Source organism: Numida meleagris, chromosome 11 (genome assembly GCF_002078875.1).
Source record: "Numida meleagris isolate 19003 breed g44 Domestic line chromosome 11, NumMel1.0, whole genome shotgun sequence".
NCBI classification, from domain to species: Eukaryota; Metazoa; Chordata; class Aves; order Galliformes; family Numididae; genus Numida; species Numida meleagris.
In genome coordinates this window covers 5928777-5935770 of record NC_034419.1, presented here as the reverse complement: position 1 = coordinate 5935770, position 6994 = coordinate 5928777, and the positions used below count along the sequence as shown (strand labels likewise).

Below are 6994 nucleotides of genomic sequence, written 5' to 3'. Positions count from 1 at the left end.
GCCCACCCTCGGCCAAGCACCGCTCCCAACACAGCCCTGTGCCTGCAGGCAAATGGCACAGATTTATGACGATCCTTTATCTTCTCCTGACCCCTCATTTGTCACCCTGCCAGCCCTCCTGTGGGACAGCACCAGCCCAGCTGCACGGAAGGGCTCTCTTTCCAACACCTCGCAGCAAGAGACGACTGCACAGTGCCAACTGTACTCAGAGCTGCTTCTCCTTCCAGTGCGTGCTGAGCTCCTAAGCAAAAAGCAGACAATGGTGATCAAAACGCATGCCCCTGGGAACCGAATCATCCTGTAGCTGCTTCCTGATCTTTTTAACCAAGCCCAAGTTTCCTTGGTCTCCTCTCGGCCTGCATGCTGTGGAGAGACCCAATGAGTGGGAACTGGGCATCAGCTTCCAGCTTTCCTCCCCAAATGTCCGGCCTTTGAGTTTTAAAGGATAGCCATCCTCCAGCAAGCTATGGAAGAGCCTTTCAGTTTGACGTTTTCATAAACACCAACCTTTTTATCCTCAGTGTTTGTTGTTGGAGGAAATCCCTTCTAGCTCTTACGCATGTATAACATATAAAACAATAGAATGAATACCATATGAGGGTAGAAGGGTGAAAAGTCACGTCTACAGCCAAAATAGTTCAGAAAAACTGTACAGCTGAGGTTTAAGATTGCCTACAGTGACTTTGAATTTTGTTTAGACATCGGTGTTAATACTTCATATGGATTATGTGCAGATTACAACAGTATGTGCTGTGTAATTTATGAACTACTAAATTTAATTCTTATGCTTTGGGGTTGTGAGTTATAACTGAGAAGACTCTAAGCTACCACCAAATGGAAGACTTTCTCTTTTTCTTGATTAATGTAAAACTTCTGTGGGTTGGCCGGGTGTGGAAAATGCAAGGCTGAGCCCTTGCATACTCATCCTCAGCAAGCTGATAGCTCAGGTTTTAGGAATTTCAATATCTTCTGTGCTCTTCACGTGTATAATAGTAGTGGTGGAGTTCCCAACAGGGCCATCTGACTGGCTTAGTGATGTATGTGAGAGGAAAAAACAGAGCCTGAGGGTGGCAGTGGGGAAGCGCCTTTCTCCTCTGAACTTCTGAGGAAGGGCTGATGCTTACACTGAGTAATGTGGGTGTGTAAATTCAGAAAATCCGCAGGTAGCCCAGCAGCACTGACTACAAGCCTGTCTGGTCTTCAAAAACAGAGCTGCAAATTCCTGACTGTGGTGGTTTGGGGTGTTTTTTTTTCACCTAGCTTGACTAGACACCAACCCCGCTGTGACAGCAGGGAGCTCAGGGCAGGCCAGGCCTTAATGCTGTTAAGTAATAAGGCCTCAAGGCTGCCTCATCGCAGCTCTCACATGCCAAGAGGCCACCTGACGCCAGGCTGCCCCAGACAAGCTTTCTATGGAAGCACTTTGAGCTATGCTCATTTATGGGCAGCCTAACCAGCACCTTCTTGTGCTGGCACTCTGCAGGAAGCAGCACCCGCAGCACCTGCCTGAGGGCTCCCACCAAAGGTTCCAGCCATGCAGGAAACCCCTGTTGCCTTACTTGGGTTCTCGTGAATGACATTTCTGGCTCCCATGCCAGGAGTTTACACAGCAGAATTTAAACCAACAGCCTTACGGGGGAGGAAGAAGGAACCCCTATAAAGAATACACCTGGAAATCCTGAGCAGCAAAGAGGAGGCACTCCTACTGCCCCGACACACAGCAGCAGGCAGAGCTGGCCCATACAGCCCCCCCTTGGCTCTACCTCACCCATCTACTGGCACTGCTCAGAGAACAACCAGGGGTTGGCCAGATCGGGCTTTTGTTCCTCGTGGATATTCAGCATCTGGGGCTCTATCCAGCAGCTGAAACACCATAAGGACTTCTACAAATTACACTCCTCAATACATTATATTTCACTTTGACACATTTTAGTGTTTACAAGGCTTACTCGGGAGATGAAACAAAAGTTAATTACATCAACCGATACGTCAAGAAAATGGATGGATTTGGTATCCCCTCCAGATGGGCTTCCTTTGCCTGGCAGCACGCACAGCACTTCTTACAGGAGGGAGACAGAATGCGTTAGGAAGGCACATCTCAGCCATCAGACTGACACCTCTTTATTACAGTGTATTTATTTTTTATCACGTGCTTTGACAGAAGTCTCATAAAGTGTTATGCTCCTTCTGTAGGGTCAGAGTCTGGTGACCTTCCATGATTTTAGAGAGAAGGAACATAATTTTAGAGGGCATGTTTATTTTTTCTGTAAACAGTCTGTTTTCTATGCCAAGAGAACCGTTTTTCTGTACGTACTTAGATGACAGCTCAACTTCACTGGCTCGCTCTCCTGACGAAGTCTCTCCTGCCAAGTGGTTTTGATCACAGTCTGGCAAACAACACCATTATTAATAGTAGAGCTGAGCAAGTAACCTCCAAAAAAACTGCTTTTTTTTTTTTTTTTTAAACTTCTTTTTACTGCTTGCATAATATCCCCAAATCAAATGCGGTTTCTTTGAGCTTAACGACAGCTCTGAAGAACTCTAGTTTTTATAAAGAAAACATGAAATCCACGGAATCAGAAGGGCTGCCTGCAGAATGGTTTGCAGTGACAAAGCAGGTCATCTCACTGTGCCCTAGGAAACAAGTGGCTGAGCCCTCCCAGCACAACTGCACTTGGCTGTCACTCTAAGCTCTGGACACATGGCTTGCAGCTCTGCTTGTACTGGCATGGCATTCATGGGGGCAATGAGAACACAGCCAAAGTAAACCTGTTTGAAAATACAGCCCTCCAGCAGCACTTCCATATCTACATACCCACCTCCAGGAGTACCAACAGATTCATACAATCATGGAATCGTTTGAGTTGGAAGGGATCCCTAAAGGCCATCTGGTCCAACTCCTCCGCACTGAACAGGAGCACCCACAGCTCCATCAGGTGCTCAGAGAGCGTGCAGCCTGACCTCGGGTGCTTCCAGAGATGAGGCATCCATCCCCTCTCTGGGCAACCTGCGCAAACACCCCACTACCTTTATCCTAAAAACCTTCCCCTTCTATCAACTCAGAATCTCCCCAATGAGAATTCTTCCTGTGAATAACTGCAATTCCCTTTGTCAAAGCCTAATCCTGAGGTCTCTCTGGGTTCTGTTCAGTGCCTTAAAGACCATCAACACAAAGCTCTGCATCTGCAGCTCAGTCTTCCTGATCTATCTTTCTTGTCATCCTACACAAGGCTGTTCCTAGACAGGTTGTTCTGTTTTGGCAACTAAAAAGTGCACAGACTCATTGCCCAACTCTGCTCCTCAGCCATCCCAGGCGGTTTGTTAAAAAGTAATTCCTTCTTCTTTGTCCTTGTTCTGTCTTTCTAGGGAAAAAAAAAAGATCACTCCTTCACTCCTTTAATTGCTGTTCTTTCAACATTTTCCTTTGGAAGCAGCCATTCCACTGTGCAAACATGTTTTCACTAGAGGGAAAGAAAACTATTATTTAGTAATTGTTTCTAATCTGAGATACCCACTCTGGTAACAAATAGCTGCTTTAATATATTCAGAAGCCCTTAGCAGGCATTGATTTTAAGGAAGTGATCACATTTGTACAGGGGGGATTGAGAATATTCACTGTGCACCACAAGGGTTATGGCATTTATTCCTTGCAGGTCCACCAATCCAAGCTAATGTGGAAGCCGTGGAAAATCCCCTTCAATTGAAGGCTTGTAAAGTCAAAAAAGGATGAAAAAACCCCACCAAAAAACTGTAGACTCTTAAGCTTTAATCATCCAAAAATCACCACTAGATTGAACTATGCCTTACTTAAAATATTTCTTTCTAATGCTTAAGGCAGAGTGGTAAGAGAATATGTTTTAAATTAGCTCCCTGCAAACTTACAGCTGCTATGGTATCCTATTAAAATTTCTTTCCTTGCATTGTGGCTCATATTAAGTTGCAGCTATAGGGTTGCATGCAACTTCAACCATTACAGTCTTTATAAAATGAAAACTACTTAAGCATTTGTTTTAGAAGCTCCCAAGGTTACACACAAACGATGAAAGCAAATGACTAAAATAAAGAGCAGGTCACACCTTCACCAACTGCAACGGCATTTCTTCAACATCTTTCTGCAAGGGGAACACACGCTGTACCAGGAGGGGCGGTGAGGGTCTCAGTGCTCTTATTTTCTGTACCCCAGTCTGGGAATGAATTCACTGCAGTTGAAGCTGTAGACTTTGGCTGTCGATGCTCTGAGTTGCTGTTTGAAGGGCAGCCCCCCCGGGCCCCCCCCACTCAGACTTTTCCCCAGCAGATTGCCCACCCTGCTGTAAAACCAAGGGGATTACTGGCTCTCTGCTGAGCGATGGCTATTAGCTTCAAAATTCCTTTAATGAAAAGCGCCATCAGCCTAATGCAACTGTCAAGGATGAAGTTTTAAGGTCTTCAATACAAAGTCTCATTAAAAAAAAAAAGGCTATTAAAAGTAGTAAGAATAAGCAACCTCTGCAGAACATGAAGACTGGAAAATGACAGAGAGGCAGTGTCACCTTTTTAAAAGGAATAGAATCATAGAACTGTTTGAGTCAGAAGAGACTTTTAAGGTCACCCTGCTCCGGTCCAGCCTGAAACTGGAACCAAATCCAGACAAAACCAAGTGAAAGGACAAGAAAGTGAGAGAGAGAGAGAGAAGTGCATTGCTGCACCTGCCCTGCTTTGAAACCAAACCAAATGGGTCCCAGCAAAACACTCAGATGGTTGCTAGAAGATCCACTGGCTCCAAGGGATCCACTCTCCAAACTAACAACAGCATTACAGCATTCCACTGATGACTCCTCCAACCTCAGAAACAGCCTCCCCAGCTATTTTTTCTTGCCACAGCATTGTTTCACTACATCTGCTGGTTAGCCCTCGCAGTCTTTTGTTCCCTTCCCATAACACTGATGTTCTCTGCGAACAAGAGAGATGTTGTCCAGTGCATGATGTGCCTGCATAAACACTGCAAATGAAAGGCTTGCAGTGAAAACCTAAATCATCTTTGTAAAGGCTGTGTTTACGCTGGAAAAGGACACTGCTACAGGAATCAAGTGGGACTTGAGAAAACAAAAGGAGGAATAACACATTTAAATCCAGTGCTTGCACAAGAGAGGTAAGGAGCAGTAGCCATCCAGATACAGAAATCACAGTACATGTTTCAAGGTAAACGTCCTGTGTTCCTCACAACGCCTCACTCCCCAGATTAACCAGGTACAGTTCTCTACCAGCTATCTGCAGGCTTTGGATTGGAAAGTGCCCAGCACATCTCACCAGTAAATACACATTATATTGGCAGAACATGAGACCGAGGTGCAAAACGCCGCAGGTGGATCTCCAAGACATGCACGAACTACTGTGATGAAGCGCAGCAACTTTGAGATGAAGCAACCTGAGCCCCAAAATACAAGGAATAAAAAAGGAGGCAGTATCTTAATAAGGAATAAAGTGCTCAGTCGGGAATAAACAGCCCAGATGCATGCTGTTGATTTGCCACAAGGTGGCATGTGCTGATCTAAAATAAATTTCAGCCAGGTAAGGTTTCTAAGATCCAAACAGCAGGACTGGGATATGGGGAAGGTGGGTTCAGCTTCATGGGAGTTACTCTGCGGGTGCCCGCTTTGAACTTGGCCCTCCAGAATCTCACTGTGTACCAAGAAATATCACCAAACTTGAACGCACGCTTCTTCCCAGAAGCAGCTGCACGAGCCGGAGCGAGGACGTGATGTAGAGCAAAACTCATCTTTTTTCCCCCCCTATTTCAGGCCTAAAGGAGCAAAGGCAGTGTTTATTTTCACGGCATGCCTCTGCGGTTGTATCCTCAGAACAAAACAAAGAAAACTTTATGCTTTCTTCGATGAATTTTATGAACTTTATACATTCCTTCCGAAGCATGCAGGAAGTTTGTTTATTTGTGTAATTATGCGAGCACAAATCTGGGAGCAGATATCCCATGGCATGCTCCCAGCTGTGCTCGGCATTCCAGGCTGGGCCAGCACAACCCAGCACCACTCAGCATGAGGTTCTCAGGGCCGCCCGTCCCAGTGCTCCTGCTGAGAAGGGAATTGAAGAAATCGATCCCTAGAAACTTCACAGCACAGTTTTGTTACCGTTCAGTCAGGTATTCTTTATTAGTGGCACTGGGAAGCACTAGGGATATTTCCACCATAATTGCTTCGAAGATGACACGATTCAGAGTCTGTATATTCCCACAGATAGTACATACTCATCAATTACCTGCGAGTTAATTAACATATACACACCCATCTCAGGGAGCGATTTATGAGGTTTCCAGTCTTCCATTCCACGGTCTCTTCTACCGTCTGGCGTGCTTTTACCATCATGAGTCCAACCAACAGCCTTTTCCTTCACCCAATGCTCTTCCTCGCTCGCCCTCTCGATGAACTCTCTTCATTGACAAGTGCTTGGTAGGAGAATGCCTATTGTAAGTACTTTACAGGTACCAATACTGTAACATTTGCTCACTCAGCCATTACTTCGGAACATCTGCTCATCCTTGGATAGAGATAAGTTTGGCAACCTGTCTTTTAATCCTATATACCAGGGTGCTGGAAGCTTCTTTTGATGTTTGCTAAGTCTGCTCACGTCATTTCATTATTGTTTCTTTGGCTGTAAAACAGAATAGCCTTACAACATGCTTTCTAGTCTATAATGCTACATCCATAATATCTGCAACACCTAAAAGCTATTATGGTTTTGCAGGCAAGAACTAATCACAAAATACAACAATTCAACAGCTATATTCCTAAAAATACGCTACTAAAACATATTGTGTGTTTACTTCCTCTAGTCAGAAGGAATTTCTCCTCTCACCCAACCTTGCTACTGACGCGACCAACGAAGCTGCCCCGTGGCACCCAGCAGCCCGGCCTACCGGCTGCCAAAGGCTCTCACCCTCCACGCAGGAAGGCGATGGCTCGGGGGACGTTACCCCGCGTTGCATCCTTCCCTCGCCGCG

The 6994-nt window shown here is 45.6% G+C and overlaps 1 long non-coding RNA gene across 1 annotated transcript; it reads right to left on the bottom strand.

Annotated features, from left to right (window-relative positions):
• On the bottom strand, window positions 5910–6666 carry LOC110404884. Its single transcript, XR_002442538.1, has 2 exons — window positions 6279–6666; window positions 5910–6068 (listed from the first exon to the last, which is right to left on the bottom strand). It is a non-coding gene; the product is annotated as an uncharacterized LOC110404884 (long non-coding RNA).